The following is a 25097-nucleotide window of genomic DNA, read 5'->3' on the forward strand; positions in this document are numbered from 1 at the left end:
TATGAGCTACACCGGATGTCAGGCATTGTTTATTCACCCCCCAAAATAAAATATACTGAGAGTCTATCATGTGCTTGATGAACAAACAAGACAAACTGAACAAGCCAAGGCTTCTGCCACCATACCTTTCATAGTCAAATGTCCTGGGAAGTCGTGAATCAGCAAAAAGGGTTTTTGCGTGTGGTTTCTACATATTTATTTCACTATTTTTAATTTTTCAATTACAGCTGACATACAATGTTGTAACAGTTTCAGGTGTACAACATAGCGATTAGGCGTTTACATAACTTACAAAGGGATCGCCCGTAAGTCTCGTACCCATCTGACACTGCACATAGGTATTACAACATTACTAACTCTATTCCTATACTGTACATCCCCCGTGAGTGTTTTTATAACTGGCAATTTGTTCTTCTTAATCCCTCCCTCATTTTCATCCCCCAAACCCCCTCCCATCTGGCAAGCATTAAAATGTTCTCTGTATCTATGAGTTTGTTTTCCTTCTCTTCTTTCAAAAAGGGGTCTTCTTTCTCTTTTATCGTTTCAGTGCTCATCATCGAACCATTATCCTTAAGAATTCCATTTTAAAATTTCAAACCAAGGAAGAAGGAAGAGGATGGGCTAAGTGGCATCACTAAGAAGTGGGGAGTAGATACCAAGGCAGCACTGGCGGGTGACGCTGAAGGTTAAGGCCTTTCATCTGTTGTCACCAAACCGACTACACCGTCTGTCCCTCCACAACTTTATGAAAACACAGGGCAGTTGTTATTATTCCCATTTTATAGAGTAGAAAACTGGGGTTCAGAAAGGTCAAATGATTTGCCCAAGGTTTGACAGCTGGAATAGCAGAATCAGGGCTAGAATAAAGATCCCCTGAATCCTGACCTACTATTTCTTGCATTTCCCCAGGCACAAATAATAAGAAAAATAACAATACAATATTTTTCTGCGCATAGGCATGCATGACGCAACACAAATAATCCATAAAGCTTATGAAACATATATTGATGATTAGGTAGAAAACAACCCAGTGAATATTAGTAATGACATAATTAGAATTTTATCAAAAGTTATCTATCAATCCAAAAAATCCAATAATACTTCATGAGGGCCCCGGATGTGCCGTGTGCTCAGGTATGGTGGACACAACGGTGCATTGCACAACGTGGTACAATCCCTCAAAGACCGTAAGGCCCCTGGAGGTGGAAGGTGTTCAGTCTTGTGCTCCCTCCCTTGCCCAGGTTATGAACTCGACAGTGAGGAGTTGACTGAGAGATCAGTGCTGGCCTTTGTGTCCCTGGAGGCATGAAAGTAGTTGAAGAGGAGGAAGGCAACAGAAGGCCCTGCCTGCAGGAAGTGCTCAGTGGCATGCCTACTTTCACAGAATCGTCCTCTTCATCTCTCTCCAACTCTGAAACTTAATGATACAAGCGCTGCGTAGCTTTGTAACAGCTTATTTATTAGACATAAAAAGCCAAAAACAGGAAAGCAGGGGCAAAAAAAGCCTGACCACTAATTAATCCTTTTTAGGATAAACTTCCTGGGAAGCACTTTAAAGCTCAACTCATAAAAATGATAAAATCGAGTCCATAACATTTTTGTGTAATACATACATATAAAAACTAGCATCAAACGAGGTTAAAACCACAGATGCTGGAGCACTACACCTGACTTTGAACCTCAGCTATACCATGTATCAGCTGTGTGACTTTGGGCAAGTTTCCTAGCCTCTTTGTGCCTCAGTTTCCTTATCTGTCAAATATAGATCAAAATGTCATGATAGGAGCAAAAGTCTCAACACCTTGCACATAGGAAGAGTTAAATAAGCATTACCGATTTATACAAACATTTTCTACTGCAAAGAAATTTGCCAGATAACATATTCAGAACCATGAGAAAATATAAATAATAAAGTTAATGATTCCTACAATGTTGGTGCTCTCCCCACAGTCAGTTGAAGACCTGGCTGGGATTTAGGATTGATCCATGTCGCCATCCTTAGGATGAAAGTACCCTACAGAAGGTAGTATGGCCAAAATCACCTTAGAGAAAGAAACAGCCACAGCTCCTACCATACGGTGCCTAACTCCAAACATACAGAAATGTTTGATGAGCTTTTGGCTCAAGCTCCCCCTGATGATATCCTGAAAGGCTACCGAACACCTCTGTTACTTAAGGAGGCAAAAGAATTTCCATAGCCCCTGCCGAAGAATAGCCCTACATTTAAAGATAACCATTAATAATAATAATCATAACCACCAGTGGTCATTCTCAATAATGAAACACAAGCTCTCAGGATGTTATAATGATCTATTGCAAAGACTAGAATATACAAAGAATGAAGGAGCTGGAAGGAAGTTTGGTGATCATTTTGCCCAACCCCTCTATGATGTAAACTAGGAAACCAAGGCCAAAGTGGCCAAGGGAAGGTGCCATCTCTCATGGGGAAACCACTGCCAACCCGAGACAGGAGCCCAGCTCCTCTGACTCGCCCACTCAGCGCCTGCAGTGTTCTCCCCGACCCTGCAGGCTCTCGGGGAACAGTAATCATGACAGCAACAACAGCCAAACACTTACTGGACGTGTCCATGTGTTAGACACTTTTCTACTCCCGTTATTAAAATTTTAACAAGACAATGAATTGTACACAGAAATAAAATGTCCCTTGTTTTCCAGACTCCCCAAGGCTACCCAAGGTTGGCACTGCTCTTAGCCAGCCTTTACCTCCAGGCTTGCTAGCCCTTAGCCCATAAGCTGCATTGCCTGCCCACATGCTGCAAAATTATCCTCTCCTCTCTCTGCAGCAGAAGTCACAGGCTTCTGTTCCAGTGCTCCAAAATCTTACTAGGAATTCACCAGAAGCAACAGCTAAGAGCTAAGGATAAATACACCGCCACAAAGACCACTGCCTTTGATTGTCAGCTTGTAACAAGGCTTTCCTTGTCTTTACCCAGGAATAACTGGTGCACTCATTTTGACAACCCCAATACATTGTCATTATCTTCTCTGATTAGATGGGGCCGGTACCACTTCCTAGCCCACATTGACAAACCTTCGTGGTGGTGATGAAAAAAAAATGATTATAAACCATGGGTGATATGCATACAACTGTCAGCAGAATGAGGACAGAGAGTGACAGAGAACCAAAGGCACCTTGGTTGACAGGGCCAGTCAGAGAACCACAGTAAGGGAGAGTTTCACCCAAGGTCAGACCGCAACCTCCTCGGATACCATGTGCAGGTTGAAAGGATGTCAAGGCTTTATCCAAAGAAAGACTTACCCTCCCCGATGGGCGGAGGAGCACTTTTGGAGAGGAAAGTTTCCATTATGAGGTGCAAAGGAATTTAGTTAGTTCAGAATTAAAAAATGCACAGATCACTTTTTAAAGGAAAAATATACTGTCTCCTCCGAATTCTGACTTAATTTTTATTGTAATGATTCCTAAATATATATACACATAAAAACTAAGTTCTTAGTTTTAAATCCTTCATAAAACCAGCAAAATCTAACTAAATGCTTTAACCAAATAAAAATGAAATTTAAAAGCCAAAGCAATTCAAAGTGACAATGACTTAATATTCAGGTGACGATGTTCTATTAAAAGTAACTTGCAACTTGATACAGAAAACTCCAACGCAGGTGTTCTGGAGTTCAGAATGTTCCTACCACTCACCCTGCATTAGGACCCTCCTCCCACATTTCTGCATGCACAGCAAAATTAGACGTTGCTGGACCACGGCATCGCTCCAGGCCATCTTGTGGCCTTCGCTCAAGGCAAAATACACAATTACGTCTACCAGTCCATTCCCGTAAGTCCACAGCAACTGAAGTTGCATTGGCATGAACTTGATTGTTAACAAAAAACACAAATTCAGGCACAAAATCACATGGCAGTATTATTCATTATAAGGTGGCCCATCTGGATGATCCAGAATATGCTTATGTTATTTTAGATTATCACTGAAATAAAAAACTCACAAAATTTCAATACTATCACATGGAAGTCCTATGCCCCTCCCCACGAACGCCCCCACAAATCCCATGTGGACGAGGAGTGGTGGGCTGTGGAGGCAAAGAGACCATTAGTGAGTCCTGGTGCCACCACTTCTTGCCTGTAACACCTAAGCTGATTAATCAACCTACCTGAGCCTCGGACTCCTCTTCTAAATTATAACAGAGAAAAAAACAGACACTACCTCACGGGGTTGTTGAGGAGACTACATGTGATAACATGTGGAAAGATCTCAGCCCCATGCCTGGCATGTAATCAGTGCAAAATGGGCACTATTATTCCCGATCAGTTACTTTACAACCAAGCTGCCCAAAGGAGGGAAGGATGCACTTTCTCACCGAAGCAGAAGCACTGCAGCATCATTTGAGGCCGAAGCCTCCAATACGTCTGACTGAGGAAAGTTCTGACGCTGCTGCCCATCACAGTTGTGCTCCGGGACACAACAGAGATGTGGTGCCACATCGTATTCTGAGAAGAGGACTTGTGACACATGAAGTGAAACTAGACACACTTCCCTTGTGGAATTACTGTTATTACAGTGAGCGACTGTGTGAGGAGACCAAAGGCTCTGAAGACATTTGAAGGTGCTGAAATCTTCAATCTTGTGCTCCTGAATTATTTAGAATCGGTATAATAATCAGTTCCCTTTACCTTGAACTGAGTGCGCACCACATGCAAGCCATTGTCACATGCAGCAGGGGTCACGGGGTAGGTGTGTACAATGGTCTCCACCCTCAGTGCATTTTCCATGCAGAGGAGGTGCCAGTAACAAGCAAGAAGCTGGAGTCTACTGGACTCGAATTTCGCTGAAGACAGGGACAGTGTTTTTCTGGGTTTTTTTTTATTTGTTTATTTTTAGAGAGAGGGGAAGGGAAGGAGAAAGAGAGGAAGAGAAACATCAATGTGTGGTTGCTTCTCATGTGACCCCTACTGGGGACCTGGCCCACAACCCAGGCATGTGCCCTGACTGGGAATCGAACCTCGATCGTATGGTTTGCAGGCCCGCGCTCAATCCACTGAGCCACACCAGCCAGGGCGTGTTTTTCTGTTTTTTATACCCCAGTGGCTAGCACAGCACCTGGTGCACAGTAGGGGTAAATGAATGAGTGAATGAATGAATGAACAAACAAATATATGAATGAAGGAGATATAAAGTTTAGACTACGTATGTGCTATAAATACAGGTTGAAATAAGACTGATGGCTCTTTTGATGGCTTAGGGATGGAAGAAATCATGAAAAGATAGAATTTGAAGGAAGAATAGAATTTCAAGAAGCAGAGATAGGAGAATGTCCAATTATAATTTTATATAATTGTAATGTGTTTTTAATTAGTTATCATTAAAAATAGTTCTAATTCTAATAATTATTATGATGTTGGCATTTCTATAACATTCTATATCTGTAAATTATATGCAACTGCTTCTTAGTTTGTTATTAATTATAAAGCTTTTGATTTATTTATAAGTAGCTTAGTGTTTAATTATTTATTAAAATAGGAAGATGAAGAAATAATATCTGGGCTCTAGCAGCGATGTCCAAATTATTGTCATTGGTATCCTGGGGTTCTCATATAAGTAGCCACAAAAAAGGTTATTTTAGCAATTAGAAAAAGAAAGGTGTATATTTGGCAGCATCTACATTGGCATGATTAACAACAGACATCACTGACAGAAATCCTACAATGTAAGAAAGATAAGCTCATCGTAGTATTAGGATACAGTCTAAAAGGAAATCATTAGCAACCCTAGGATTATAAAAGAAGTATAGAAGTGATTTGTTTAGGCAATGACAGGATACTAGAAAGGGTGCATATAAATAGCTCAACAGTAGAAATTCAAAAGCAATAAATAATTTTATCGATACATTGGAAAATCTTTAAAAGTACTTGCCCGATCAAAAAAAAGAAGTAATTAAAACTGAATAAAAAGAAAGCTATTATCTCATTGATTATTGTTCACCAAACTAGGTAACCATTTCTACTAGATGTTTTTAAATCTAGATGATTTTAATTGGTTACTGCTCATTTTTAAATGTTTAACATTAGTATTTTGATATTAAAAATTATCCTTTATCCCTGGCTGGTATAGCTCAGTGGACTGACTGTGGGCCTGTGAACCAAAGAAGTGAGGTTCGATTCCCAGTCAGGGCACATGCCTGGGTTACAGGCCAGTTCCCAGCAGGGGACTCACAAGAGGCAACCATACATTGATATTTCTCTCCCTCTCTCCTTCCCTTCCCGTCTAAAGATAAAGAAATAAAATCTTTTAAAAAATTATCCTTTAGGTTATTGTTTATACTCTACCCGCCGAACAACACTCCTTTTTCTCTTTTTGCCTTTATTTGTTTTTGCTTTCTTTTGGAAGAAGTATTATTTTAGCTTTTCTAAAGCCTTATGATCACTGAGATAAAGGTTGAGAAAAGAAGACAGATTGTAAAGAGAACGTCCTCATTCAGAGCCAGAGGGAGGATTCTGCCAAGACCTGGGATCAGGACTCTGGAAATAACACAGTTCAAAGTGAGCTGGAGGTCCATGGCGTGGCAGGAGCAGAAAGGGTGCAGTTGTAATCAGTTGGGAAATCCACCACGCCAGACTGCCTGGTGCACTGGGAACAGCCCCAAACACCCAGTGTTAGGTAAGGGTCTCTGACCTTTATCAGTGTTTAGACTTTCCTATAAAATGTGCTCTTGAAATTTATACTGTCATAAAAATACCTTGGATTAGTTTTCACTAATATCCATTAAGGGACTTCTAATTTTGTTCAGATTAAATAACCTTCTCATAGTATCACACCTCGGCTTGAACTGTGAGACAATAGCCAGGTGTGGTTAAGATAACAAAATGGTTGAGCTATGAAGGGGCTCAGCTGAAGGTGAGAAGAAAGACTGAAAGCACGTGTCAAGTTTGATCCTTCTCACCCAAGACAAAAGCCTCTGTGATAAATACAGTTAGGCTTCAATGATGTGACATCTAAAAACAAATTTAAAAATAAAACTAGAAGCCTCACGAGAAACTGCTCCATTTGGAGATTTCCATAGTTGGAGACCCTGACAGCCATTACATGAGTAACACAGGGTGATCTGCTATGGCGCTGGCCCACGGGCCTTCCAGAATTGTCTAGGTTAATAAAAGGAAGTACGAAGGAGCAGACAGCCACACATGCGTCTTCTCACAGGGTCACTATGGCCTGTCCTATGCCCTGTTGATGATTTCACTAGCACATTTCTGAGCCTATCTAGAGGCATCCTAAATTTCTTCACGTACTCAGTTTCCAGGTAAGGGTCTGATTTTCACACAGCCTCAAGGAAGTGGCTGCATGCTTGAATCCAAAATTAGTTTGGATTTGGGGGAGGGAAGGGGAGCAGCTCAGGTTTCCATTCACCTCACCTCCATCTGAACACAACCTTTTCAAATCAGTCTGCACACACGTGGGGGCTGTGAAAACCTTCGTGACCTTCCAGAAAGACAGCAGACCTCCCAGTGCGGTTGCAAACCAGAATGAGAAAGGAGATCCCCTCTTCCCATCCACCATATCTCTTGAGGCCAAACCTAACCAAGGTCCAGCTGTGAGCCAAGAATCCCCATGGAGTAGTGGTGAGTTGTGGCACTTAGACACGAGGTTAGAAGGTATGCTTTAAAAATCTGACTGAACATATGTTTCAAATCCGAGCTTCACCTAAATGTCACCTTGTGAAATTTTGAAGTTTAATGCAAACAACAGCTGTGTATGGAAGAGAAATCACCAAGAGACAGAAAAATAAGAAAATAAAGGGTACCAAATAAACGCATTTATGATAGTCAGTTGAAGACCAAGATTTAACCTTGTTAACAAAGGTTGCTTGTACATCATAAAACCTCAAGTGAATATCATTACTGCCTACAGCAGGAAAAAAAGTAACATATTCATGAATTAGTACTCTGCTCTCACTTGTCTTGTCAAAGCTGGGATCTTGCTCTTGAGCAAATACATTTTGGTTGAATTACCATGAATTGATCCAAATTTATCATCCTCTATATAAAAATTCATAGTGACACCTGTAATCAAATAAGTAATTTTCTTCCTGGACTAATTATTAAACCTCAAAAGAGAAGAAGAAATTGAACTCTGATTTGTCCTGGCCAGACTTCATTACTAGGCTTTTATCTTTAACAGCTACGGAAGTCAAAATATAAAATAAGTTATATTAATTTAGTTCTTTCAGATAATTTTATGGGGTGAAATAACTCAAATTGGCTGCTTACCTTATAACTTGGTCAATATAATCAACTTTGCTGATGGTAACCTAATAATGAATGCAAAGACTTTTTTTGAGAGACTGATTAATCATCAAAATAACTCTATGATAATGACCATTGCAGTGATGTGCAGTTATTTACTCAACATGGTTTATGCTGCACTGCATCTCATTTGCGGAAGGTGAAAAAAGACGTATCTGTCTAATACTTGCTCACAGGCCCTGTCAGCAGTCAAAGGGGGACCAGCCAAAACCAGCTAAAAGCAGCAATAGAACCAATGCAAATAAGCACACATACTTGCTATTATTATTTTGGGGGGACTTGAAAGGCAAACTGAACCAGTTCTCACTTAAGCAGAGGTTGCTTCATTCTACCTGAAGTCAGCTATAGTAGCTCAGCAGGCTTCAATGACTTCAATGTTCATAAAAGTTATTTTAAATGTTTGGTGAAGTGGACTGGGTGCAAAATTCTAAACACAGTATGATCCCAATTTTACAAAAATATGCATATAAAAAGACTGAAAGAAAATGAAACAACATATTAATGGTGATTATCATTTGCGCATGGTAACATGTGTGATTTTAACTTTCTTTTTTTATGTTATGCTGTGTTTTCCAAAGATTTTCTAGAAAGCACATACATCCAAGAAGCCATTCAAAAAGTAGGGTTCTTAGTTTTCTTGTTGAGTGGACAGACCTTGGCAGACACTGAGAAATACTCCTGGCCTTCTTGAGCAGATTCTTTGTCCCAGCTGTCGCTCACACTTGAGGTAATCCACAGGGATGACTTCTTGCATTCTACGTCATGCCTATGCCTTCCCCTATCCTGGCTTTGACTTTCAGCTGTCTCTGTTTATACTGAAACATCCCTCTGGCGGTTACCACTTCACCGGCAAGACCCAGGTCCATGGCCAGGTCAGCCTCCTCCTGGTCCAGTCTAGTGGAGTCTTGATTCTGACAAGTAAGTTACCCTTGAAAGCAACGGGTATCATAAGACAAACTCCCAAAGAATAGGGCAAAGACGTACAGTTCCCTTAATGCATTCTACAGAAGTCTTTTATATACGGTGGACCTCCTTCCCCTCACAGACCTGGTGTTGAATCAGGCACAACTATAACTGATATTTTGGGAGGTCTCTCCTGTGACAACCACCCCTAACATCTGCGCAGAGCCTTCCATCTTGTGAATGGGAGTGCACATTCACAGACTCATAGCATTTCAGCCTCTCGGCTCTGTAAGGTGGGAAGGTCACGTATTATTTTCCTAATTGTGCAGATCAGAAAATTTCAACTCAGAGACCTGGCACTGAGTGGTTTATTTCCCCTGATCCTCGGGGCACACTCATCTGTAAATAGTGACAACAATACCCACACGGTGGAGTTGTTGTTGGGATTAAATGAGCTAACGGACGCAGTGTGCTGAGCACAGTGTCTTCAACAGGAGCAGCATTCAACAAATGCCAGCGCCTGTGACTGTTAGGTCAACGGGAAGCTCAAGGTTACATTGTGGGGAAGTGACAGTGCCAGGAAAGGAACCCAGGCCTTTTCATGCCAAGTCTGTGCTTTTTATACTTTATTCCCCACGCTGTAAGAGCAGTATGAAGGCATGGCCCGTGTCCTCAAAGAACTTCTAATATTTTATAGTAGGCACATCTCAATCACTTTAAACACTAAAGCTGTTATTCCAACAAAGAACTAAAACAACTGGAATAAAAACTAGGATATAGCTCCCAAATTACAGAATTCTTTTGTCCAACAGCTACCGGTAAAATCCTTTCTTATGCATACACTGTAAAGCTTAGGAACCCCTTGTCTTACCCTTGTTTTGAAGTGAGTTGAGTATGAGGGAGTCGGGCAAGAAAATAAACCCCTTTCCATTCTGACTATCAAAAATATTTTCTGTCGGCATTCTGAAATGCAGGAAGTATGGGCTATATCTGGAAACTTTTCTTTAACTTCTAAAAAATACCACTTTCAACCACACTTGGGTTTAAAGCTGCTTCCATCTTTAAAAAACATCTTCAACTTGATTAATAACCTACTGCATATGACACCTGGAAGTTGGCAACAAGAGAAAAGACAGGAGGACAGTGAACATTTTATAGGCAAAGGCAGAAAGGTCCTCCTGAAGACAGAGCACAGCGCGCACCCAGACACACGCAAAGTAGGAGGTCATTCCGTTTGCTGCACATTTGATGCCGTCATAACGGAATCCAGGGTCACCAACCCCAGGCAATACTATTTCTTTACAGAAATCTTGCCTATTTACAAGCTGACAAAAAAAAAGAGTGTAAAACTTTGGTTTGTGGAATGTTGATTCTTGTTTATATCTAAGAGGGTAATTTATTAATGAATACTTGAGGTTCACATTTTGAAAGGTATTTAACATGCTGTGTATTTTTTTTATTTCTACCATATATTTCCTCTGATGCTCACTAATGGGAGGCCCTTAGCAAAACCATGAGGTAGGAAGTTTTTCTTCAGACATCTATACATCCCTTTTTTTTTTTCTTTCACTTTTTTTTCCTCCCAGGTTTCCCAAGGAGTTTATTTGGGCAGGGAGGCCCGGCATCTAAAAGAAGGTGCTGGGCCTCTTGGTGGTAAAGCGTGGCTTGTGCATGTAAGAAGAACGTGGTGGGGCAGCAGGAACTTGATCTTGGAGTCATGACTGCTGGGCAGTGGCACTTGCTGGCCCCAGTCTCTTCCACCTTCATGATCTGAATTGAGTGGGTGTGGGCAGGGCGCCAGGGTCCCGAGTCTCGGTAGCACTGGGTAAGGGCACCGCGGTGGTCAGGTCCTGGTACTCCTGATGCATATTATCGGTCTAACTGAGGGAGGTGCAGTGCAGCCAGAGGCTGAAGATCTCAGCCGAGCACCTGCCCACCGTGGCTGATTTCCCCTAAAGATCTCATCTTCTTAAATTATGAGACACAAAGTACCAGCAGTGGGACTTGTCAACGATGTGGTTAGGTGCAAAGGTGCACACGCTACAGAGGCGCGATGTGCGGCACTGTGAGAGTGCCTGCCGAGCCCCAACACCTTGTGAGGGGCCTCAGAACAACTGAGACCTTCACAGTGTTCTCTCCGCATTCACCGCCACCCACAGAAGCTACCTGCCTCTTCTGCATGTCTGTTTCCCTGGGGCAAAGGGTGAGGACCCCCATGTACTGAGCAACTTCGATGAGACAGACTTGTGTGCTGCGCCTCCTTTATCTGTTTCATTCCTTACACTCCTACAACTGTATATTAATCACCCCAATTACTCAGAGATGAGAAAACCAAGTCTCATAGAATTTAAGTGACGTCTAAAATGAAGAAACTGGTCAGTGACTGCAGCGATTCCTCCATTTCAGTGCTCATCCGGATTTCCACTCTCTGAAATGCAGGCTCTCTCGACCTCCGACGCTCAGCAGCACTAGGGGCTAGTGGATATCAAGCTGATAAGGACAGGCCCCATCTGAGTTAATCCTTTTATAAGTGTTTCTNGAGAAAACCAAGTCTCATAGAATTTAAGTGACTTCTAAAATGGGCATTTTAGAATGGGCATTTTCTTCTAAAATGAAGAAACTGGTCAGTGACTGCAGCGATTCCTCCATTTCAGTGCTCATCCGGATTTCCACTCTCTGAAATGCAGGCTCTCTCGACCTCCGACGCTCAGCAGCACTAGGGGCTAGTGGATATCAAGCTGATAAGGACAGGCCCCATCTGAGTTAATCCTTTTATAAGTGTTTCTAGTCTCAAAGAGATCAGGTGAGCCTGATTTTAACCCAAATCAATGGTAAAATTTGAAACAGCATGAGAGAAATTTAGAATGCAGAGCCTCTTAAGAGATCATCTGGTCAACCTCTTCTCCGATTAACAGACAGATTTAAAATAATGAAAGCCTGAGAGGGGATGTGATTTTGCAGAGATCACACAACAACTCAGGCTTGAGCCCAGATGAAAGTCAGGACTCCTGACTCAGTTTTACAGCATTAGCCACAGATATTCAAGCAAGAGGGTAAAAAAATTAAAAAATTTTTAAAAAGCAAGCTAAACAGGAATTATTTCAATGTTATTAGTTCATTCTGGTACTTCAGGGTACCTGCGGGTCAGACTGCATGAGCTTGAACTCTAGTGCACCTCTTACTCACTGCATGGCCTAGATAAGGTTCTCTCTTTGCCTTGGGTTCCTTATCAACCGTATGAGGATAATAATAGTGTCTGCTGTCTGCCTCATAAGGTTGTGGTGAGAATCCAATGTGATAATCTAAGTAGAACTCTAACTTCTTTGTGCTTGCATATAGCAGGCACTAAATAGATGTTAGATATTACTATCATAATTTAAATGACTTTTATTATTACTACTACTACTGGTTTAGTATATGACAGTTAATATTTTCAATTTGGGGGAAGAAGGAGGAAAAGACTTCCTGCTATCAAATTCTCTTTCTCTTTTCCAAAGGCAGCCATAGGCAATGTCAGGAATGAAAGTAAGATGAGTAGAAGGTTAGCACCAGGAATGAAGAAATCACCTTTGGAAAATAAAAGTGCCTACAGGGCATTGTCATTTGACGTTCAAAGTCAAGTTCCCCATCGTTCTCAAAATTATTCTTCCTTGCTTACTCTCTCATAACCCCCAGGTTTATAGAGATTCAATTAACATCTAACAATGTATTAGTTTTAGGCACATAACATAACGATTTTGTCAGCTAGATAGATGATAGATTCCCACAGTAAATTAACATCAATCACCTCATATAGTTACGATGTTTTTCTTCTGGCCAGAACTTTAAAGATCTCTCTCTTAGCAACTTGCAATTATAAACCACAATATTGTTAATCACCGTCACCGGAACTCACCTTACAACTGAAGGTGTTCACCCTTTGAGTCTCCTCATCCACTCCCCCAGCCTCACCCCACCCGCTCTCTCTTCTCAGCACCTGTGAGTTCAGTCTTCTTTCAGATCACACATATAAGTGAGATCGTGCAGTATTTGTCTTCCTCTGACCTATTTCCCGGAGTATAATGCCCTCAAGGTCCATCCATGTTGTCACAGACAGCAAGATCTACTTCATTCTAATGGCTGGATAATATTCCATTACATATGCTATATAATATGTAATATACATTTAATGACATATAGTATTTTTATTATTAGTTATAGAAGTGTAGCTGATTTTTGTATTTCGGTTTGTATCCTACAACTTTACCTAATTCAATGATTAGTTCTAATAGCTTGTGTGTGTGTAATCTTTAGGGTTTTCTACATATAATATCATGTTATGTGAGAACAGAGACAGTTGTACTTCTTCATTTCTGGTCTGGGTGCCTTTTCATTGTTTTTCTTGCCTAAATGTTGTAGCCAGAACTCCCAGTACCATACTGCACGAAGTTGTAGCGGTGGGTATCCTCGTCTTGTTCCTGATCCAGAGGGAAGCTTTCAGTTGAAATTCGTCACATTGCTCAAACCTACTTGTTCTCATTTACTTCCTCAGTTAAAAGCCTGCCCACATCCAGATATCTAGTCTTACCCTTCCACACCACCATCCACTTGGGGACCTAGTGCCACTGACTATCCCTCTGAAATGGCTCTCTGAAGATCACTCTTCTCTCTCCCTATTCTCCCTGGTTCGGGCAAATTAACTTCATTTTGGGCGGGAATTGGTTTAGACCACTCCAGTGGTCTAAAATCTGAGCTCATTCCTCTTTGTAATCCCACCTATTCATCACCTCCAAAGTCACTTTTGGAAAATACAAATTAGATCAAATCATTTTTCCCGTTAGACTGCATGGTTTCTCCTCAACAAGGTATAGGCACAACCCAGGTGAACTGAACCTCCCCTCCCCCTGCCAAACTTCCCTGCCGCCTGCCCATTTCAGAACATCTAGGTGTTTTTTGAACATGACCTTTCCTTCAGTGTGGAATGCTTGTCCCTTCTGGAGAGACCCCTCTGTGCCTCCTGGGATCCAATCCAATTGTGAACTCGGCAGACTCTTCCTGATTCTCTCCGCCCTCCTTTCCGTGGGCGCCCACTGAACCTGTTCCTATGTTCATTAAACACTCACCATGCTGCCCATTATCAATTATTCTTATCTTTTATTGCTAGATTTCTAAAAGGCATAGCCTCATTCATGCAGTCTCTGGCACAAGGCCTACCCAACACACAGTGGATGCTTAACAAATAACTGTTGATAAACTGAGTGAACGGTACAGAAGTATGGGGAATGAGACCACAGCAACCATCAAAGTTGGTCTCAGCAAAGCTAGTTCTGTAATATATATGACTAGCTGCAAATGATATTCCAACGGTTTTCAAAAGAGTGCGATATTTACTTGAAAATGACAAAGCTCTCGAGTCCCCACTTATGCCTGTTAAATGTTCTTCACTGTGGAGAGCCACGCCCTTCCAGATTTAGTTGGGTTTTGCAGGGCCTGCACACACAGACATTTTGAAAACTCTTGGGATTCGGTAGCTTTAATTGAGAACACTTTTCCCACACAAAACTCTACGGACTTGACTGGGGCAGTAGGTGATCAATAAATGCAGATTTGATTTGCAGTGGATTTGAAAGCCAAGCGCAACTCACATTTCAGTCTAATTCAACTAAATGACTGATAATACTTAATAGCTCTATGGCTAAAGAAAATCTATGTGTAGACTAAAAAGCAGCCTGCGTTGCCTTGTTCCATGGTCAGTGCTGACCTGCTTCTTGATCTTTTCCAGCTTCCAGGCTTCTTCAACTTCCCTGTGTCCCCAGAATGGAGGGGGCACTTAACAAGCATCGCCCTGTGCCTGTGATGCATTTGTCCTGTGTTTTTAAGTTGATGTAATATGTGTGAAAGTTGAGTTGCCTATTTAAAATGTCCACTTTTCCTAAAGTGTCCCCTCCATACGATAGGTTAAATGCGATTCTGGCTGAAGGAAGGGAAAAGTGTGGGCTGGAGTGGTCTAGCATCCTTTCATCTCCAGTTGTGGGATTGTATGTTAAAGGAAGCCCAGAAACTTTTGTTTTCACTAAAATGATACTTCAAAAAGCTTTGGCTTTTGAAGAGTCCACTAAACACTTTAATCCCAATGTAGGAAACAGAAAATTCAAAGCATGCACTGTGCTATATAATTCATTTTAGGATAAGAAAAAGACTGCAGTGCCTTGGAGAATAAATCATTAACTAAAAGTCAAACTGAGACACCTTGGAAACCAGTGAGACCAGGAGGCAGCAGAGGGGTCAGGTGGCTGAGATTTGCCTGTTCCCTCTGGTGACTTCCACAGCGAAGCATCCCACAGGCAGGAGGAACTCAGCACACTGTGCTCCCTTCTATTTCACTTTTCCAACTTGAAGTTATTTTTAGATGACCCAAGCCGGCTAATCCCAGGGAGGACAGCCTCCCCCCACCCCCCACCGCTGCGCCTCAAAGCACCTTCCCCCTTCCCAGCACTTTCTTTAAAGCATTGGAAAAGGAGTGTCTCCGTTTTCTCCTTTGCTCTCTGAGTCCAGTCCACCTCCCCTAACCACCACTTCAAACCTCAGTCCTGGAGACCACAGGCGTCTTTCTTTACACTCCGCTTTATGCACCTGCTGCTGCTACTGAGAAGGTGAACCCTGGGGCCAGAGAATGGGTAAGAGGCTCCTAGACGCCCGCTCCCTCTAGAAGGGGGTCAAGGGAGACCTCTGTCCCCAAAGCCGCCTCGGGAGCTTACGGCTGAATCAAGAGACCATCCCTCTACCCCCACCGCCGACCGCTCTCTCACCCGGCGCGGCTGGCCGGCTGGCCGTCCCTTGCCACGGTCCTCCGCAGGGTCGGGGCACCGCACGAAGCCCAGGCAGGACCCGGTGCAGGGGAGAGCCGGCAGGCGCAGTTACGTAACCAACCTGATGGGTGTCCGCGATGCGCGGGCAAAGACAGATGGTGGCTCGAGCGGTCCGTCCGGGGCCCCGACTGCGGGCGCGGCGCTGCTGGCTCACCTGCCAGCCGGTGAGAGCGCGCGTAGGGGGCAGGCGCGGTGCCTGCGGGCCTGGGTGTAGGGCCGTTCTCTGTGCGCCCCGCCTCCCGGTCTCCGGGTCTGTGGGTCCGTGGGTCTCTCCCTCCTGCCCGCTTCTCTCCACAACCTCCGCCGCTGTCACCCGGGACAAAGCGGCTCCGGGGAGGGGCCGAGCCGGCAGCTCTCGCAGGAGCCAGCAGAGATGGGCGCGCCCCCAGCTCCGACTCATCGGGCCAACCTCCAATCAGACCCCAGGAAACCGAAAGCCCCTGTCTGGCCTCTTCTCATCCCCTCCCCGCACCTCACCCACCCCCTGATCCGGTGCCTACTCCACCTCCAGGGCTCCCACTCTACCCTCAGCCCCTTACCCACTCTTTTCCACTAGGGGTGCCCAAGAGGAGGTGAAGACCCCCTGGGGACCCAGCGCCGGAGCCTGACCACTAAAGTCTCGGCCTCGGCGAGGAGGGGCTTCTAGGGGTCACGGCCGGAGTGGGGGGCTTCCTGGGGTTCGGAGTAGGGGGCGCTGAATCTGAAGCGCAGGGTGACTGGGCAGCAACAGCCAAAAAAACTGGCCAAGAAGCAAACGGTGCAAACGGAATACTGGCAGAGAGACTCTTCTTGTTAGCAGACTGGACCCCCCAACTCCCGCTACCTGAGTAAATGCCGGGAAGCCCCTGGGAGGTCCTTGAGGTGTTTGCGCAGGGTGGGCGCTGGCGCCCTCTGGCTGGAGCCCTACGCCTGCCCCGCCCACGAGGCTGAGGGTGCCCTGCGTGGATTTCACAGCTTTGCCAAGATTAGCAGCCACCAGACCTGGGGGGCACAGAAGGGCTTCAAGGACTCCTATTGTGTGAGAGCTTGTGACACAGGAATGGGAAGCTGGTATTATACAGTAAACGGCTACAATTGAAATAGTATCTAGGGTAGATCTGTTGCTCAAAAAACTTAACCCCCGGAGAAGTCTCTGCTGTACAAAATAAAGCAGTCAGAGCCCGGAGGAAGCTTGTGGCTTATGGGTGTCACCGATAGGGGCAGAGCTGAGTCTCCTGGCAAGAAAATGTCAAAGATCATAATAGAGAAAGTGGGGAAAATTGAAGGAAGAAGGTAAGAGTGCAGACAAATCTGAGCGAGGAAATGATAGCAGATTTGTCAGTTTGGCTTTATCTTTCTAATTGCTACATAAAAGGCCTTATTCCCTTTTCTTTTTATGCCCTTCTGTTTCCGAAAACAGTATTAATATTGGATTGAAACAACCTATAAGTTTCACAATTATTCTTCCCTCATTCAGAGACCACATTGTTTTTTTCCCAAGGCTGATATAGAATGCAACCTTAAAAAACCAAACAATTGAAAAAGTTAGGTCATGGCGTTTGTCCCTGAATAATCTGCATTAATATAAATAAAGACAGGATTTCAGCGCTGAAAATGAACTGAGCCTCCTCCTCTCCCAAACTTCTTCTGAATGCATAGCTTCGTAAATAGCCACTGATTTAGATAAATTACAGTAGTCCCTCCTCATCCGCAGTTTTGTCCTCCACCATTTCAATGACTTATGGTCAACTCATTCCAAAATACTAAGTGGAACATTCCAGAAATAAATTTATAATTTTAAATCGTGAGTAGTTTGATGAAGTCTGTTGGCAGGCTCTTGCCTTCCCAGAGACATAAATCATCCCTGTGTTCGGTGTATCCGGCTATATACCCTCCCTGTGGTTAGTTTCATAATAGGCCTGCTTGGTTATCCGACCCACTGTGAAGGTACCACAGTGCTTGTGTTCAAGTAACACTTTCTTCACTTAACAGTGGCATCAAAGTGCAAGAGCAGTGGTGCTGGCAATTCCAATGTGCCAAAGAGAAGATGTAAAGTGCTTTCTGTAAATGAAAAGGGGAAAGGAAAAAAAATCTTATGCTGAGATTGATAAGATTGAGCGTAAGAATGAATCTTCTATCCATGAAATTGCCTCATTTGTGAATTATACTCCATCATGGGTATGAATATATGTATAGGAAATAAAGATAGTGTATATGAGGTTCAGTACTATGGATGGTTTAGGGCATCCACTGGGAGATCTTGAAACATAACAGAGGAATACTGTACTTTTTCGACAGAATTGTCTGGAAGGGCATCCTTATAGTGAACTCAAACTTGCCTTCTTAAGATTTTCTCTCATTGGTTCTAGTTTAATTTCCAAAGCCATGGAGACAGTCCGATTTCTTTTCCAGCTGGCTGCCTCTCACATGTGTGGAGATGGACATCATGCCTCGCCCACTCTAAGCCCCAGCTCTGAGTACGTAAAACATCCCCAACCCTTTAAACCACATCTCACTCTCAGGAGTTCCTGCGATCTCCACCACCCTGAAGACTTTCATCTTAATAGGATCTATTTGGTAAGTGTGTTCATAAATAAAAGTTTCTGGTTATAGAAGTAATGTATGTATCACAGAAATTTTGAAAAGTTAGAAAAACTAGATTGGGTGTGAGGATTAAGTGAAGTAATACATGTAAAGCACTTAGCGTAATGCCTGGCCCACAGCAACACTCATGTGTGTTAGCTGTGCAAAAAAGAGACATGATCACTTCCCAACTGTGCAGTTGCAAGCACTCTTATCTTTTATAGAATTTATATTTTAGAGTTTAACGTTAACTGCAAAATTGAGTGAGCAGTGCAGAGATTTCCCCTGTACCCCCTGCCACCGCACATGCATAGCTTCACTGTCAACGTCGCCGTCATCAGCATCCCTCACCAGGGTGGTACATTTATTACAGTAGATGAGCTCACATTGGCACATTATCAGCCACAGTCCTCATTAGGATTCACTGTTGGTGTTTATATTCTTTGAGTTTTGACAAGTGCATACTGACATATCCACCATTATAGTCTCATAGAGAGCAATTTCACTGCCCTAAAAATCCTCTGTCTTAACTGTCTTTATAGTTTTGCCTTTTCCAGAATGTCATTTAGTAGGAATCATACAGTATATAGCCTTTTCAGATTGGCTTCTTTTGGCTAGAAATAAGCACTTAAGGCTTGTATGTTTTTAATGCTTTGATGACTCATTTCTTTTTTAATTTTTAATTTATTGGTTTTGAGAGAGAGGGAGAAATCGAGGGAGAGAGAGAAACATCAATTTGTTGTTCCACTTACTGGTGCACTCATTGGTTGATTCCTGTGTGGGCCCTGCCCGGGGATCAAACCCACAACCCTTGGCGTATCAGGAGGATGCTCTAACCACCTGAGCTTCCTGGTCAGGGTTCCTTCTTTTTAGTGTTGAATAATATTTCATAGTGTACATGTACCACAATTTACTTATCTGTTCACCTACTGAAGGGCATCTTGATTGCTTCTGAGTTTGGGGAATTGGATACATACATAGCTACCACAAACATCTGCGTGCAGTTTTCTTTGTGCACATATTGTTCAATTTGTTTGGCTAAATACTAAGGAGCATGATTGCTGGTTTTGTACTATAAGAGTAAGAAACCACCAAGCTGTGTTCCAAAGTGGCTATACCGGTGTGCATCCCCACCAGAAAGAATGAGAGCTCCTGTTGCTGCACATACCCACCAGCATTTGGCGTTGTCATTGTTTTGGAACTGCACCCTTCTAATAGGTGTGTAGTGAACTCTCATTGTTGTGTTAGTTTAGAGTTCCATAATAATGTGTGATGGATATTGAACATTTTTTATTTGCTTATTTGTTATCTATATTCCTTTGGTGAGGCATCTCTTTAGATTTTTTTGCCATTTTGAATTGGGTGGTTTTCTTATTGTTCTTATCATTATTGTTTTAGAAGTTCCTTTATATTTTGAATAACAGTCCTTTATAAAGTATGTATTTTGCAAATGATTTCACCAATTTGTTTGACTACTCATGCTCTTGACAGTCTCTTTCATGAGAACTTTTTCCATTTTAATGAAATCCAGCTTAACGATGACTTATTTCATGGATTGTGCCACTGGTGTTTTGTCTAAAAAGGCATTATGATACCCAAAGTCCTCTAGATTTCCTTCTATATTATGTCCTAGGAGTTTTATAATTTTGTATTTTACATTCAGATCTATTATCCACTTTGAGTTAATTTTTGTTAAGTGTGATAGTTCTGTGTTTAGATTCTTTTTCTTTCTTTTTTTTTTTTTTTTGCACGCAGATGTCCAGTGGTTCCAGCACAATTTGTTGAAAAATCTGTGTCTTCATTGTATTATTTTTGCTCTGTTTTCAGAGGTCAGTTGACTGTGTTTCTGTGAGTCTACATCTGGGCTCTCTACTCTGTCTCATGGACCCATCTCTCTGTCCTCTCACCAGTACCACACCACACTGTCTTGTTGTCAGTCCTTTGACTTGGTTCTTCTCCCTCAGTGTTGTGCTGGTTAGTCTCAATCTTTTGCCTTTCCTTATAAACTTTAGAATCAGTTTGTCCATATCTGCAAAATAACTCACTAGGTTTTTGGTTGGGATTGCAATGAGTCTATAGATCAAGTTGGCAAGAACTGACCTCGTAACCATGTTGTCTTCTTACCCATAAATATGAACCATTTCTCCATTTATTTAGGTTTTCTATTTCTTTTACCAGTTTTGCAGTTTTGCTCATATAAATTATATATATATTTTGTTAGAGATGCTTATGTATTTCATTTGGGGGAGCTTTGCCCAGTTTCAAATGGGTCATGTGTGTAGAGTTTTGAGTCCGTTATATATTCTGGATGTGAATTACTTATCAGCTACATAATTTGCAAATACTTTCTCCCATCCTGCAAGTTGTCTTTTCTCTTTCTTGATTGTGTCCTCACTATGAAGTACATTTAAAAATTTTTTTTGATGGACTCAGTTAATCTGTCTTTGTTGTTGTTGTTGCTTTTAGTATTCACAATAACATTATTTTTATGGCTATATAGAATTCCTGAAAGCTGTACTTTTTTCTTTCCTTTTAAAACAATTGGAAAATTACAGAAAATTTGCAAAAATAATACCAAGAACTCTTATACAGCCTCTGCCAGAACACTTTGTATAGAGGGATCCAGTATTGCCTTCCACCCAGGTGTCATATTTCTTTAATCTCCTTCAATCAGAAACAATGACTTTGACAGTCCTGAGATTATAGGCCAGTCGTTTTGTAGAATGCCCCTCCATTTGGGATTGTCTGATGTTTCCTCATAATTCCACCAAGGTTGTATGTTGTAGGCCAGCAAATCACAACAGTCATCCTGTGTTCTTGCTGTATCTTACATGTGATATGTGATGTTGATTTGTTACACTAAGGTTATTCTACTTTCATCATCTTTATACTAATTACTTGATATTCTACTGTAAGAAGGAGTTTTTCTTCTCATTTAATCATTTAATAATATTAATGTTCACTCACAGCTTCCTAGTGTATTCAGTGGATGATAATCTGTTACTATCATTGGCTGTTTTGAAGGCTAATTACCTCAGGCTCATCCCACTGGCCACAGTGGGAGCCTCTTCAAGCTGGGTTTTGTATCCATCAACACATCCCCATGAATGGATGTTTTCTTACTTCCTGGTGTAAGGTATTCTAGGCTCAACTTACTCTTTCTCAGACCAAACTTTGTAATCAGACTTTCTCTGAGAATTTCTGGTTTGTTCTTCTTCTTCGTTGCTGGTGGAAAACGGTGATTAGAAGCCAAGCTCTAGATGTTGGATGTGCCTTGTTGCCATCTGGGTACTATTCTCCAAACCCTTCTCAGTGAAAGGGCTGGGAAGTCTATGTATGTGTACACAAATATGTATGCACATATGTAATTGCACATGTATGTACACCAATTTACATCTTTATTTCTACATTTATCTCTAAGGATTGGAAACCATGGGTTTACAATAGCCCTGCAATTCTAAACTAACATCATAAGATTTTTTTCTAGTTTTTCCCTTCCTCTGACAATGGGAAAACGTGGTTCTCATTGTCCTCGATGCATTTCTCTGTTTGTCCAACCTTCTGCCAGGCCACTGCCCTGGTCAGTTATTCTTCTAGCTCAGCTCCCACCGATCCAGCCCCACTCAAAAGGCCTCCTCTCGTGTTTCAACTACCTGGCTACAAGAAGGCAAGCAAGAAAAAAGCAGACTTTTAAGTAAAGTATTGAATACAAATGTCCAAGTCAAGTCTGATTAGAACAGGGTATAAGGGCCAATTATACCCATTGTCCTGAATACTATTTGTACTGGTTTCCATTAAGTGCCAAAATGGCTATTTTGCTTTCATATCACTCAGTTGATTCATGTTGAATTTACTGCCTACCAGACTGTCAGTATTTTTCATGTACTTTACTGTTAAACTATATACCTGCCCCAAAACTCACCCATGTTTTCTATCTCTATAGTAAAATTCTTATACAAAATACTTCAATTAAAATTATCATTACTACCTAAGATCCTTCAGATCTTAATTTTTCTTCACTGTATTTAATATCTGCTATCCCAAGATGTGTGCCAATGAGAAATTTTCAAAATAGATATCTATCCCCTTATTCTAATCATTGATGAAACTGAACAAGGTTAGAGCCTGGGGACCAACACTTGAGGCTCCATCAGTGTCAGTGATTGTCAAAGGCCAGTTGGGGGCTGCCCTCGCCTTGAGTGGGTCAGGAGCTGGGATGCTTTCCCACGGTGCACATTCTCCCCCCCTTGCACACACACTGTGGCTCTGATTACTTCCCAGGGTACCCATGCTTCTCTCCTTTTCCTTCCATGCTGAGTCGAGTCTCAGTTTTCTTGCAGCTGAGCATTATTAATATAAGCAAATCACATCTCTTAGGTCCATTTGGGAAAATAGATTGAGAATTACCACTCTTTATATAGAACTCTTTGTTTACAGAATATTCAAAGTAACAGAAAAAATTAAAATATGTACGATACTTGTCTAGGTGGCAAATATTCGTGTATTCGTTTAGAAAATACCTGTTAAGTATCCCCTATACTGTTGTTGGTGCTCCAGTTACAGCATTGAGTAAGATAAAGTCTTTGTTCTCACTGAACATATGTTTTTAAGTGACATGTTTTCCTAATAGTTTTGTCTAATTCATTATTCTTGGCTTAGAGGAAAAAATTAGCTTATTAAGTGAAAATTTTGTGAAAAGTCCCTTGTGACCCTGCAAGGATTTCAGATTTTCCAAAGATACATATTCAGATCTTTTTTTTCAAAGAGAGAACTTCATACTTTTTGCTTCATCACTGGAAGAGATTATAAGAGTCTAAATGTGTAAGGAAATTTGAAGCTTACTTATCACTACTAATAGAAGCTAAACAACAATATTAAATATATATATTTTAAGTGGTTACTAAGCACCAATCATTGTTCTCTACAGTTTGTACATATAAATTCATGTGTTCTAATAATACCCTCTGAGATGGGTACAACTATTATTTCCATTTTACAGATAGGAAAACCAAGGCACTAATAGACCAGCTCCATCAAGATGAGCCAGAGTGGAGCCTGGCAGTCAGGTCTTTCATGTAAGAAAACGCAGTCATTTTTAATGACCACTCAGAGTGAGTGAGGGCTTCCTCCTCAGTGCCTAGTAGCACTTTTTTACACATCGCTGTATGTTCCTGTCACACATTGTTTACAAATTACTATGTGGTTTACAAATCACTGTCTGGCATGGAATGTATTTTCAATAAACCTTTAGTTGTTGATAGGGAATTTAGGCTTAGAGAACATAGCTCAGATGAAAATTTCAGTCTTCTCAGTCTCAATTAAGTTACTGTTCTTCTTTGCATCAAACCAGCCCACCCGGTACCACATTAATGACTAGAACAGTACCTTGTAGCTTACCTACATTTCAGGCTATTCCTTATTGAGTTAGTTTAGCTATAATGCCGCATCAGAAAGATGCATGTTTCTTTACATAGCAGTTCATACTTTACAGTAACAAATATAAAAATGGGCTGGGTTTTACATTAAAATAAGCTATAGCAGGCCAGATTCTGGTCTGAAAGTGGAGGCTGCCATGTATATCATTCTGGGTTCACAGTATTTTATACCAAGTCATGGAAATGTAAAAGGCAGAAGAAATGCTTCTCAAAACATTCTAAGTTCCTTTGTTTTATTCTTCTCTTGACAATATTTAGAGTGGGGTGGAGAGGTGGAAAGGGATCACCAAAACAGGGAACAGAGTGAGTGATCCTATGGCAAAGTTCTCGGTTGCTCTCGACTGCTCCAGAGACTTTCCTTAGGGAGAAAAGTAGAATACACACGCTCCCTGAGGGGAGAATATAAGGTCAAGATGACTGAGCATATTTCTAGTAGTTCAAGGAATCTCTGGTGTCAATATCCTCAAAGACTGCCAAGAGTACACCTGTAGTTAAACAAGTTGAGTTTATTGCTCATTGCAATGAGGGAGAATGCACCATAGAGATGGTGCGCACGGCAGGACGAGAACATTAGAAGGAACCCATCACAGCCCTGGCCAGGTGGCTCATGTGGTTGGAGCCTCATCCCATACACCAAAAGATTGTGGGTTTGAGCCCCAGTCAGGGCACATACATAGGTCAGGGCACATACATAGGTCAGGGCACATACATAGGTCAGGGCACATACATAGGTTGCAGTTTCAATCCCCTCAAGGTACACACAAGAATCAATGTGTCTCTCTCACACAGATGTTTCTCTCTCTCTTCCCCTGACCCCCATCTGTCTCTCTCCCTTCCTCTCTCTCTAAAATAAATAAAAACATATCCTTGTGGAGGGTTTAAATAAAAGAAAGAACCCATCACAGCATTTGGATGTAAGTGATTTGGGGGGAGTTTCAAGGAATCAATGCTTTGCTCTAGATGGGATGCTGTTAGTGAGCAGGCATAATTCTTCACTTGGAAATATCAATAAATCTTATCTATAAGGCAGGAAGAATGAAGCAAGGCTACAGCTATAAC

General features: G+C 41.9%; 1 protein-coding gene across 2 annotated transcripts in view; it reads right to left on the reverse strand.

Annotated features, from left to right (window-relative positions):
- Positions 1 to 16325, reverse strand: part of RCAN2 (regulator of calcineurin 2) — a 260809-nt gene extending 244484 nt beyond the window's left edge. Inside the window, exon 1 of one of the 2 annotated variants that reach the window (XM_037054229.1) lies at positions 16103 to 16325. The gene's annotated coding sequence lies outside the window, so the exon portion shown is untranslated. Of the gene's footprint in view, positions 1 to 15981; positions 16002 to 16102 lie in introns of those variants that run through there. The other variant, XM_037054235.1, reaches the window with a different exon arrangement.
- Positions 16326 to 25097: the final 8772 nt, after the last annotated feature.

This window comes from Sturnira hondurensis, unplaced genomic scaffold (genome assembly GCF_014824575.4).
Source record: "Sturnira hondurensis isolate 20B ecotype Veracruz unplaced genomic scaffold, ASM1482457v3 Scaffold0000880, whole genome shotgun sequence".
NCBI lineage: Eukaryota > Metazoa > Chordata > Mammalia > Chiroptera > Phyllostomidae > Sturnira > Sturnira hondurensis.